Source organism: Taudactylus pleione, unplaced genomic scaffold (assembly GCF_031769625.1).
Source record: "Taudactylus pleione unplaced genomic scaffold, aTauple2 ptg000946l, whole genome shotgun sequence".
NCBI classification, from domain to species: domain Eukaryota; kingdom Metazoa; phylum Chordata; class Amphibia; order Anura; family Myobatrachidae; genus Taudactylus; species Taudactylus pleione.
This window is the reverse complement of record NW_028285347.1, coordinates 1665069-1678352: the sequence shown is the minus strand read 5'-3', so window position 1 is coordinate 1678352 and position 13284 is coordinate 1665069. Positions and strand designations below refer to the sequence as shown.

At 49.5% G+C, this 13284-nt stretch overlaps 1 protein-coding gene across 1 annotated transcript in view; it reads left to right on the top strand.

Annotated features, from left to right (window-relative positions):
• The window catches only part of TDRD12 (tudor domain containing 12), a 206771-nt gene that overhangs the window by 97839 nt on the left and 95648 nt on the right, over positions 1 to 13284 (top strand). The gene's annotated exons all lie outside the window — the stretch shown is intronic.

Genomic DNA, 13284 nt, shown 5'->3' with positions numbered 1-13284 from the left:
GGCCACCGTTCAGCGAGTTGTCTAACGCGTTTCCCTGTGTGTCACAGCTTCGTCAGAGGCAATAAGAACCTCTCCATAAGCAGAGATGGCCAGCTAACAAACAGACTGGCCAGATGGATTTGCATGGATCTCACAGGCTTACACGCAGACTGGTCTTCCAGTGCCGGCGTCAGTATCTGATCATTTTACTCGCTCTGTGGGTCCTGCGTGGGCAGCCCGAGGTGGCGCTTCTGCTGAACAACTATGCAACTATACGTGTTCCTTTGTCCACACCTTTCTTAGGGTTCTATGCCTTTGATACATTTGCCACTCAGGATGCTTCCTTCAGGCTCTGGGTTCTCCTCTCCGCTCAGGAGCGTCCCCGCCCTTGAACAACTGCTTTAGGACATCACCATTGTCTCCCTGTGGAGGCCTATGGACCCTGAAGAAGAAAAGGAGAGTTATGGTAAAACTTACCCTTAACTCTCTTTCTGCGAAGTCCATAGGGTCCACAGGGCACCTGCCCTGACGCACCTGGCTTCTATGTGTTTATTCTCTTGGTCACTTGTTTTCTTCTCTGTGTGAGAGTGTGATTCCTCAGTGAACAAGTCTTCCTTCTCTCCTATCCTGCTCCTGCCTTGGGCTTGTTAACAAAACTGAGTTGCCCCCAGGCTGTGGATGGGGAATAGGGGGAAGCACAGGAGCATCCTGGGATTGAAAAGCTTTGCTGTTAGTGTCCGGTTCTCCAAGTCCCACCTACACCCCATTGTCTCCCTGTGGACCCTATGTACATCGAAGTAAGAGAATTAGCAAGGGTAAGTTTCACCATAACTCGCCTTTTTAGGCAGCAGCAACATTGCTGGAACAACGAGAATAAGTAATAGAAGTCTTGTTTGCCTGACAAGTATTATTGTGGAGAATAGGGAAGGGAGGGGAATGACGAAGCACAGACTACTGTCTTTTCAAACTCACTTGAAACCTGTTGGCTCTTTACTTTGCAAGTTGATACGCATTGTAAAATAACTTACCAGTTATTGCTTGCTGCAAGTTCAGTGTTGCGGGGATTGGTGCAGAGTTGAACATGTTGCCTTCAAAAGTAACAGAAATAAAATAACATAAAAATGCAGTTGCGCCCATATGCAAAACTGCATGCAGCTCTGTACCAGTAGCCTATGCTGCAGGCTTGCATCAGGCAGACATCTTACATTTACACTTAGGTTTTGGAAACTTTTTTTTTTATTTGTTTCATTTTTTTGGGCACACTGGGGTATAGAGAGGCTCAGCTGGAGTTTTGACACTTTAAATTTAGCACAAAAATGATTGGCTTCATGGGGTATGGCCAGGATGGGCAGAGAGTAGGACGCACATTTCCTTGCTCTCCAGCTCAATAATATGATATAATTATCCTGCCTTGGCGACTGCGTCTTTTTCAGTGTCTCACTCGGAGCCTGCACTGTTACTTACCCTTGTGAGTCTCTTGCTGCTGTCTGTGGCATGATGTCTTTATTGGGTGATTTCTGACCCGGATCTTCTGTTGTGTGGAAATCTCCTCCTGTGGAGATGGGATCTCTTACTGGTCGCCTGCCTATCTGCGCTGTGCTCCAGACTCTCCTGCTCCCAGGGGTTTGGGTCAACTTAATGCTGAAGTCTCGTTGGGAAGTTGATTCTGTTCACATCCGGCAAGACCATGTGGTCGCCATTATGAAGGTTTCTGTGTCCTGCTTTGCAGTGGGCTGGCTGTGACTCCTGCACTTGCCCTGAGATCTTCCTAACCGTATTCTGAGTGGGGCTGTGTGGACTTGCTGTTGCTTGCCATCCTCTTCTCTATTCAGTGATAACTCCTCAGATAGCCTGTCCGCTGGTGCTTTGCTCTACCCTGCTCTTCAATATGGCTAGGTCGGATTGTGGTGTAGTGGTCAGCAGGCTTGGACTGTCTTGTACATTTCATTCACTTCCCTCATCTCAGCAGACCCCCTGAGCTGAATCATTTTCTTTCTACTGATGTACAATGATACCCACAGACTTCATGGAAGAAGATTCCGACTTGTTGCATTTGCAACCACCATAGGACATTGGTGATGGTTCTGTTCCCGACTGCATATTTAATCAGTCATCCTTCCAGGACATCTTGGTGCAGGACTCTTTCTTTACTCAACAATTGATCTGTGTTTGTCTGATACCTGGAGAGCCCATGTTGTTGACTGCTCCTGTCTACCTTGGGTTCACGAATGCTCTGTGGACACCTTGCTGGTGCTGCCCTTCTGGTGATCAGAGGCTGCATGTTCACTGCCTATGCCAGCCATGTGGACTGCAAATGAGTCACAGCTCTTGTCTTTTTGCTTTGCTTCCCGGACGTACTCCTCTGATCCTGCTTTGCCATCCGCACCTGTGGGCATGTATCACCAGGGAAGTTTCTCAATATGCAAGACTTAAGGCCTCCTTTTATCAACAGGTTTTATCATTCACAATGAGTGATCAAACTCGTGTATGATAAATGGTGCTCAAGTTAGTCAGCTCCCGACTGTCATTTTTCAAACAGATGACAGTTAGGAGCTGATTGCCTGGGGCACCCTTATCATACACAGCAAGTTTTATCACTCATTGTGAATGATAAAACCCATTGATAATTTAAGGCCCTTTATCTGAACTCTGATTATATTTAAAACCAAATCCTATGTGTGGGAGAAACTTCCACTGACTGTGACAGGAAGGATGAGGGTAAAGATCAAAATAGTCACTTTACCTAGACCTCAGGGCTATGGCGGGTTGGCCGTACGCAATCTTAGAATATATTACCTGGTGACACAGCTGTCGCATTTAATTTCTAAAGTGTTTGATTTTCCACCAGGGGCTTCGCTAGATTTTCTGTGTGACTCCTTTGTGGTACCTTTTTGATGGGTTGGTGTTCTCGAGCTCTTTACACTCTATTGCATCTGGCTGTGATGATGTGGAATAGGATACATTTCCTTCTGGAGGTTGATGAGTTTGACCCTGATGTCTTGCTGTAGGGTAATGCTAGACTCTCCAAGCTGGGCATGTTTGATGACTGTGGCTTTTGACCTCTGTTTGGTGTCTGTAGTCTGGGCCAGGTATACTGAAAACATTTGACTACGTTAAATTGGACTTTAATGTTTCATATTCAAGTTGTTATTGCTATGTACAACTCAGACAGTCTTGTTGCCCAGTTTGGAGAGACTCCTCCGTTGAAATGCACCAAACAGTTCTAACCTTGGTCGCTTGGACCAGATTGCACTTGGCTATGTCCTCCCTTTGTGCCGCCCTTTATCCACTGATGCCTCCTAAGAATCTTGTATCCCTGCAATGTAGGTGGGAAAGCAGTCTACGATCTCTCTCTCCTATGGGGAGTGGGTTGGCGGGGGGATGGGCGGGTGAGATTTGACAGATGCTACATCCTGTGTCCGATTTCAGCAAATACTACTTTACATTTTGCCCAGAGTATACAGCACTCCTGCAGGCGACTGTGGTATGGGTATTCTCAGCCCTTCACGGTTCCCTAAATAAGGTGTTGAGTTATTATCTTTCTGGCATCTGTTGTGGGATGGTGGCAGTTTAATGGGATGGGGTCTGGTGTGGTATACGTGATACTATGCCTAAGGGTCATAAAGTCTGCTTATTTAGTGTAAGGAGTTTTTCTCTTCTCTAGTGTTTAAATGTATTAACCCTGGTGTCCCTGGCCAGGGAGATAATTGTCAAGAGATGGATGGCGACAGAACCTCCTTCGCTGATCACAATGCAAGACCTAGTCTGTAATACAGTCTGACAGAAGTTCCCAAACTCGGTCCTCAAGGCACGCTAACAGTTCAGGTTTTAAGGATATCCATTGTTGAGCACAGATGGTTAAATGAAAGTGTGAGGTACTAATGAATTCACCTGTGCCTAAGCATGGTTATCCTTATAAAATCTGGGCCATTGGGTTGCCATGAGGACCCAGTTTGGGAACCTCTTGTCTATGATATAGACAGGAACACTTCGGGGTCAATCCAATTACCTGCAAAACACTTGCAACCGCGAGCAAAGGCAGCTTTCTACTTCAGCGTCCATAGGGGGTCCACAGGGTTGACCTTCGGGTATACCTTTATCTGGATCCAGGGGCACTTTTGCTGCTCCCAGGATGTACTTGGGTCCATCCTCCTCCATACTCTGCCCCCGAGCCACAGGCACCTCAGTTTTTAGTTGGTGCCCGGCCGGAGTCTGGTCACCCTGGGCAGAAGAAGAATTTTATTTATTTTTACCTCTTCAGAGCGGCAGCATCAGACTGTCCCTCTGGATGTCCACGCTGCCGCTCCACCAACCCCGCTGGCGCTGCGACGCCAGTACTGATCTGGGGATCGCAGTGGGACCCCGGAGTCAGTACTAGCAGGGCTCCAGGACCTCCCACTGACTGCTGCCAGATTCTACAGAGCCAGGCGCTGCGCGCAGGGGAAAAAAAGGCAGTCTCTCACCGCCGGTCTCTGGGGACAGACCGGCGGCGCTAGTAGCGGCGGCGGGCTCCCCCTCTTCAGGAATACCACGCGTGACCGCTGGACTACCAGGGAATAAGTGCTGGAAGGGAACCAGCGTCCCTGGGGTTAATCACTAGCCAGGGGAAGGCAACCTTCCCTGGTTTAGCGGCTCTTCCCCTCAGCTGAGCGCGCCTTCTCTCAAGCGTGCTGGCGTCGCTGAGCTGCTCCTCCTGCGGCCACTCGTCCTCAGAGCTCTCTGGCGGCCATCTTCTCAGTGGCAAACGCATTTGTCACTGGCGATGCTTGGACCGGTCCCCCTGCGTACCTCTCTCCTGCAAAAGGACGGTGTTCGCAGCGCTAATAGCCCTCCCAGACACTGCACCTTTCGCTACAATAAACCTCCCAGATTCAGTGAGTAGATCTTTCTGCATGGTATGTGACTTTTGCTAGTGCTGCTGTCTGTGCTAATTTTTCTAGCTGACTGTCATCTTATAACTATCCCTTTCCTTCTCCTACGGCCCGCAGGTGTGTGGGGGAGGGGCGTTCTTTCTGTGTACCTCACTTATATAAAACAAAGTATTTGTGAGGTCAGTCACATACAGTGGTGTGCTACTCAGTACCATTTTGTGGGCTGTTTGTGTTGCATACTTGGCAGTGCACAGGTGTTATACGCCTCACCTCTTCTCGGTGATACATATTTATTGCAAATTTACTGTGTCATGTCTGATGAGGAGATTGAGCTCTCCGTGGCTCCTGTGTTGTTTTCCTGCAGACGCTGTTCTGCAGGGGTTGATAAGGAGGATTTATCACAGGATGGTCTGTGCGGGCGGTGCCAGCTAGCACCTGGCCCCTCTAGACCCCCTACGGCGCAGGATCCTCCTTGGGCGATGTCGCAGGTGCTGGCGTCAATCGCGGACTGTTTAGCGGTCCCGACTGCAGTCCCTACTAGGGCGTTGCCCCAGCCTACCATACTCCATTCCCCGGGTATTCCGCATTTATTGCAGTCTCCTCCCGGGTCTCAGACTGTGGGTCCTTATTCGGGGTTGCCTATTTACGTACAGTCTCCCTCCGTGACGCAGCAGTCCATGGTGCCCTTTCAGGGGTATCCTCAGGCGGTTCCTCCACCCTGGGTGGCTGTACTCTCCAGCTCTGTTCAGAGTCTGGCGGCTTCGTCTTCGGCTTTTCAGTCGATGTTACATAGTGACATGCCCCCAAAGGCGCCTAAGCGCCCCAGTTACGGCTTCACTGGCTGCGCAGTTAACGGACACGGATGTGTCTTCAGATGACGGAGAAGTACAAGAGGACACTGACTCGGATGCCATGGCCCAGGAGGTGGCTACTAAGTCCTCCATAAATGTGCCGGCATTATTTAGGGCGGTGCGGGCCATCCTTCACATAGAGGAGGATACACCGGCTCCTTTGTCGAAGTATCCTAATTTTAAAAAGACAAAGGTAACTTTGAATGTTTTTCCCCTGTCTGACCAATTGACGGATCATATGGCGGGGGCCTGGCAGTCGCCCAGTAAGAGATTCCAACCACACAAGCGGTTGGCATCCAACTATCCTTTTCCTGAGGCTCATTGCAGGAAACGGGAAACACCACCGGCGGTGGATTCCCATGTCACCCGCTTAATTAAAAGCTCTACGTTGCCATTGCCATCTATCTCTTCTCTGAAGGATCCCACGGACAGGAAAGTGGAGACTTGTTTAAAGTCTATCTATTCTCTCTCTGGGGCAGTGGCCCGTCCGTCCATGGCCATCTCTTGGGTGGCTAAAGCCGTTGAGAACTGGGCCAACGCTTTAGAGGATACCTTTCCAGTCGATGCTCCGGATATCCAAAAGGCGTTAATAGGACAGATGAGAGATGCGACTTCCTATATTGGGGAAGCATCGTTAGATGCCAGCCTGCTAACCTCTAGAGTTTTGGCTACAGCTGTGTCCGCGCGTCGGTCCTGGGCAGCTGACGCAGACTCTAAAAAGGGCAAGGTACAGCGACCATTCCCCGGGATGCACGTCTGACGGCTGAGGAAGTCCGCCTCCCAATTGAGGACTCCGGGGATGAAGACCGCCGAGATTGCTGGAATGTGGCACTCCGCCCAAGCAAGGATGCGAGACACCTCCGACATCGCAGCCCGACTGCGAGTTCCTCCCTGGTGGTTGATGTACGCCACCGTGGTGGCGTTGTCAGACTGAACTTGAACCGCCCTTCCTTGAAGAGCGGTGCCGGACGACTGCAGGGCCCTGTACACCGCCCGCAGTTCCAGGATGTTGATGGGGAGAAGTGCTTCCGCAGACCAACGTCCCTGAAGTGACAACGAGCCTGTCACTGCCCCCCAACCCCGAAGACTGGCATCTGTTGTGAGCAGGATCCAGTCCGGGATCCAAAAGGGGCGCCCCTCGTCCAAATTAGCTGTCTGAAGCCACCAAGCCAAAGACTGCCGAACCTCCGGGAACAACACCAGCATCTGAGAGTGGATCCGGTGAGGTAACCCGTTCCATTCTGATAGAATCAGCCCCTGCAGGGGCCGTGAATGGAACTGGGCAAATTCCACCATGTCGAATGCCGACACCATGGACCCCAGAAGTCTCATTGCCGAATGGACAGACAGGCGGCAACTGCTCAGGCAACTGTGTATCCGCAGCTGTAGGGAGGAGACCTTTTCAGGAGTCAGGAAGATCCTTTGCTGACGAGAATCTAGCAGGGCTCCCAAATGAACCATCCACTGTGATGGAATCAGGGATGGCTTTCTCCAATTCATCAACCACCCGTGCGCTTGCAGACAAGCGATCGTCAGGTGGAGATTTTGAAGCAGTACTTACGGAGAGCTCGCCAGCAAATGGAGGTCGTCTAGATATGGCAGCAGCCGTACATTCTGGCTCCGAAGACGTGCGGCCATGATCGCCATCACTTTGGTGAATACCCTTGGTGCCGTGAAGAGGCCAAAGGGTAGCGCCCGAAACTGATAGTGATGCTGTGTAGGATAGCGAACCTCAGATACCGCTGTTGCGAAGGTGCTATCGGAACATGGAGGTAGACATCCTGGATATCCAGGGAGACCATGTAATACCTAGGTTCCATCGCCAGAATGATGGAACGTAACGTTTCCATCCTGAATTTGGGAACTCTGAGGAATTTGTTCAGAGACTTCAAATTGAGGATAGGGCGATGAGAACCATTGGGTTTCTGCACCAGAAACAGAGTAGAGTAGTACCCCGTCCCTCGTTGTGATTGAGGAATGGGAACAATGACCCCTGCTTTCAGCAAGGACTCTATAGCTTCCTGAATCTGCAAAGCTTTGGTTTTCTCCTGAGAAGGACTCGTGCAGAAAAACTGGTGGGGCGGTCTGTTCCGAAAAGACAGGGCGTACCCCTGGGAGACCACTTCTCAAACCCAGGCATCCGTGGTGGTATTGTGCCAGCACTGGGCAAATTGAAGAAGTCGGCCTCCAACTCTGGGGTCCCCCAGGGGGAGGGGAGGCCCGTCCCGTCAGGCAGAAGGTTTAACTTCCTTCTTGGAAGAAGGGCGCCTGCTTCTTGGGCTTAGAGGTGGTCTTGGTCGCCGACTGCCTCGGGAAGGACTGACCTTTGGCCTTGCCCTGAACCTGAAAAGCGGAGCTCCTCACCTTAGCAGGTGCTGAATCCGGAGGGAGGAAGGCTGATTTGGATTTAGCCAGAGTAACCTTTATTTTGTCCAAGTCTAGAACAAACAGCAACTCCACATTAAAAGGTGAGGCCTCCAGGCCCTTTTTAGAGTCTGCGTCAGCTGTCCAGGACCGACGCGCAGACACAGCTGTAGCCAAAACTCTAGAGGTCAGCAGGCTGGCATCTAACGATGCTTCCCCAATATAGGAAGTCGCATCTCTCATCTGTCCTATTAACGCCTTCTGGATATCCGGAGCATCGTCTGGAAAGGTATCCTCTAAAGCGTTGGCCCAGTTCTCAACGGCTTTAGCCACCCAAGAGATGGCCATGGACGGACGGGCCACTGCCCCAGAGAGAGAATAGATAAACTTTAAACAAGTCTCCACTTTCCTGTCCGTGGGATCTTTCAGAGAAGAGATAGACGGCAATGGCAACGTAGAGCTTTTAATTAAGCGGGTGACATGGGAATCCACCGCCGGTGGTGTTTCCCATTTCCTGCAATGAGCCTCAGGAAAAGGATAGTTGGATGCCAACCGCTTGTGTGGTTGGAATCTCTTACTGGGCGACTGCCAGGCCCCCGCCATATGATCCGTCAATTGGTCAGACAGGGGAAAAACATTCGAAGTTACCTTTGCCTTTTTAAAATTAGGATACTTCGACAAAGGAGCCGGTGTATCCTCCTCTATGTGAAGGATGGCCCGCACCGCCCTAAATAATGCCGGCACATTTATGGAGGACTTAGTAGCCACCTCCTGGGCCATGGCATCCGAGTCAGTGTCCTCTTGTACTTCTCCGTCATCTGAAGACACATCCGTGTCCGTTAACTGCGCAGCCAGTGAAGCCGTAACTGGGGCGCTTGGGCGCCTTTGGGGGCATGTCACTATGTAACATCGACTGAAAAGCCGAAGACGAAGCCGCCAGACTCTGAACAGAGCTGGAGAGTACAGCCACCCAGGGTGGAGGAACCGCCTGAGGGGATACCCCTGAAAGGGCACCATGGACTGCTGCGTCACGGAGGGAGACTGTACGTAAATAGGCAACCCCGAATAAGGACCCACAGTCTGAGACCCGGGAGGAGACTGCAATAAATGCGGAATACCCGGGGAATGGAGTATGGTAGGCTGGGGCAACGCCCTAGTAGGGACTGCAGTCGGGACCGCTAAACGGTCCGCGATTGACGCCAGCACCTGCGACAACATCGCCCAAGGAGGATCCTGCGCCGTAGGGGGTCTAGAGGGGCCAGGTGCTAGCTGGCACCGCCCGCACAGACCATCCTGTGATAAATCCTCCTTATCAACCCCTGCAGAACAGCGTCTGCAGGAAAACAATACAGGAGCCACGGAGAGCTCAATCTCCTCATCAGACATGACACAGTAAATTTGCAATAAATATGTATCACCGAGAAGAGGTGAGGCATATAACACCTGTGCACTGCCAAGTATGCAACACAAACAGCCCACAAAATGGTACTGAGTAGCACACCACTGTATGTGACTGACCTCACAAATACTTTGTTTTATATAAGTGAGGTACACAGAAAGAACGCCCCTCCCCCACACACCTGCGGGCCGTATTAGAAGGAAAGGGATAGTTATAAGATGACAGTCATCTAGAAAAATTAGCACAGACAGCAGCACTAGCAAAAGTCACATACCATGCAGGAAGATCTACTCACTGAATCTGGGAGGTTTATTGTAGCGAAAGGTGCAGTGTCTGGGAGGGCTATTAGCGCTGCGAACACCGTCCTTTTGCAGGAGAGAGGTACGCAGGGGGACCGGTCCAAGCACCGCCTGTGAGATCTGCGTTTGCCACTGAGAAGATGGCCGCCAGAGAGCTCTGAGGACGAGTGGCCGCAGGAGGAGCAGCTCAGCGACGCCAGCACGCTTGAGAGAAGGCGCGCTCAGCTGAGGGGAAGAGCCGCTAAACCAGGGAAGGTTGCCTCCCCTGGCTAGTGATTAACCCCAGGGACGCTGGTTCCCTTCCAGCACTTATTCCCTGGTAGTCCAGCGGTCACGCGTGGTATTCCTGAAGAGGGGGAGCCCGCCGCCGCTACTAGCGCCGCCGGTTTGTCCCAGAGACATTCGTACCTTCTTCCTCAGCGTCAGGACCTATTGTCTCAAGGGCCCTGCCTTTACCCGGATCTGGGTCGGCTTTCTTTGACGGTGTGGCTCTTGAGACAGCTGTCTTAAGGTCTCGGGGGTTCTCGGGTTCGGTTATTAGTAGCATGCTCATGGCACGCAAGCCTGCTTCCGCACGGATTTACCACAGGGTGTGGCGCACTTACTTTCAGTGGTGTGAGTCCAGAAACTATGATCCTCAGGTGTTCCGAGTTTCTAGGATCTTGAAATTTCTTCAATCAGGTTTGGACCTAAGCTTAAGCCTTGCCTCCCTGAAGGTTCATGTGTCCGCGTTGTCTGTGTGGTTCCAACAAAGGATCGCTACACTGCCAGAAGTTCACACCTTTTTCCAAGGTGTTCTCCGAGTCCAGCCTCCCTTCGTGCCTCCTGTGGCTCCTTGGGACTTGGCGGTGGTTCTTCGGGTACTGCAGGGTCCTCCTTTTGAGCCTCTTGAGTCAGTGGAACTCAGTGGTTAACGTTTAAGACTGTTTTTTTTCTTGGCAATTGTTCTGTCATTTGTGAGGCTTATGCACAGGAGGGTTTACCTGTGCCACCCTCTGTTAAGGCTCATTCCACTCGTTCTGTGGGTCCCTCTTGGGCTGCTAGACGTGGCGCCTCTGCTGTTCAGCTATGTAAGGCGGCCACCTGGTCTTCCATTCAGACGTTTTTGAGGTTCTATGCGTTTGACACCTTTGCCTCTCAGGATGCGTCCTTAGTTGAACTGCTTTGGGACATCCCCAAGGTCAACCCTATGGACCCTGAAGTAGAAAACAAGAGATATGGTAAGAACTTACCTCTGTTATCTCTGTTTCTACAAAATCCATAGGGTCCACAGGGCGCCCACCCTGACGCACCTGGCTTCATATGGGCTGTGGCGCTGGTCACCGGTTTTCCGTCTCCCATTTCTGTGAGTATGGTTTCTTGTGTGTTCCAGTCTACCTTCTCTCTGTTTAGTCTCCTCCTCCGGCCTTGGCTGCTTACCAACTGAGGTGCCTGTGGTTCGGGGGTGGGGTATAGAGGAGGATGAATCCAAGCGCATCCTGGGAGCAAGCTTTAACTGCGTGGTGCCCGTGGATCCAGATCCAGCTATACCCCAAGGTCAACCCTGTGGACCCTATGGACTTGTAGAAACAGAGATAACAAAGGTAAGTTCTTACCATATCTCTTGTTATATGCCGCACTTGTGGCAAAAATTTGCAAGGTCAGGCTGCGAGGGGAGCAAGTTGCGGTGGCTGTAGCAATGTGGAAATGCCGTTGCAAGGACAACTTGCAGCCTTCCCAGGTAATTGGATTGAACCCTTCATGTACACTATCAGCAAGGCTCTACTAATTTTACAAAATATGTGAGCCGGGGTTTTACGCTAGATATGCTTCCATTTCTGTTGTGGATGACTAGGAGGCCTAGTAGGGGGACCCCCTGGGGGATGACTGGTTGAGTTTGGCATGTGTTGCATTTTTCTGTATTGCATTCTTTTGTGTTCAGTGTCAGTCTTGGCTTTTGTACTTTTGTGGTGGTCTCCATTCCACAGTTTACCTGCAGTTAACATTATTGTCAGAGTTTATCCTATCCATCATATGTATGGGAGTTTTGGTCTGATATGTTATATATGTGCTTTATTTCATCATTACAACACTTACTCCCATATTGCTCTTGTGTTGCATGTGTATTTGAGTTTCCTAATGGCAAGGAGGAAGTGTAGAGGGGAGGAGTTCAGACTTTTAGTGCTAAATCTGAGTAATCTTTAGGGCTTTAGCTGAGTGTCACTACAACCCAATTTTCCTGTATCCCCCAGCGGTTGCACAGAAAACAATTTAATGCGAGCATAAAATTCTATTCTTTGATTGCAAAATACATATTCAATATAAGGTTTGAATCATAGTAAACAAAAAATCTACAGTAGGTGTAACACATTTATAATTAGAATAATAAAACTTGAAACACACTAACAAAATCTTATAGTACATGAGCGATCAATGAAGAAACATCCTATCCACATCAGAGGTGAATTCACAATGAGCCAATCAGAAGCAGCTAGCTAGCGTTGGCAACCGTCCTCTTCTGTGTCTATATGCACCTTCTGTCATGAATCTACAATTAATAGGCTACTGACTGGCCTCTATCCATCTCTGCGCATATCTTCATCTGTTTGCAATTACGAGGGGTATTCAATATGAAACGTTAACTTCACTGTCGAAGTTGACGTTTCATATCGGAGTTTTTACCTGCGTTAAAGTATCGGGCGCGCTCCCGCTTATACCCGTATTCAATATAAAATTAACGAAAACGGGAAACTCCGAAGTTGGATTTGCGCAAAGTTACGAATTTTTCCTTAAAAAAATTGTAAGACCCCCCTAAAGTAGTAAAAACATGGGGGAACACTATGGGTACCCCCGTTTTAGCCTTTAATTGAAAGTCGGGGATTTAAATAGCCGCAGCAGGTGTTTTTTTCCCGACATTGAAGTGATGCAGAAGAGCACTTAGGTTATTTTTTTCGTTTTTTTAAGTGGTCCCATCAAATTTGGGGTACATGAAAATGGGTACTAGCATATTTTTATGTCCCTAAAGTAAGTTTTTAAAAATTCTGCATCTGTGCACCTGCCGCTATAAATCTATTCTAGAAAACACCTGCCGCATACTTACAGAATAGCCCTGAACCTATTTCCCTATTGTTAAACAATTTTTTCCCATTTTCTTTTTTTCACCCCAATTTTTAAATAAATTTTTTGGGGTGTCCCTATTTTTTTTTAAAACTTTTTTTGACACAGTTCTTTTTTAAATGTAATTCCCAGGGGTGCAGGCTATTTTTTTTTAAGCCTGCACCCCTAAACCCCAATTGTGCACTTTTTTTTCGACACCTATTCAATGGTGAAAAGTTATTCCCGTTTTTTATCAAAGACTTTTCAAAACTGCGATAAGTCTTTGAAATTGAATACGGCGTAAAAGTAAAACCTGCGATAATGACGTCATACCTCCGATATTAACGCAAAAACGATGTTTTCGCTCCCATATTGAATACCCCTATACGTGAATATGCCTGAAGTTGGCCTACGGTAGACCTCCCCTTACCCAATTACCGATCCTT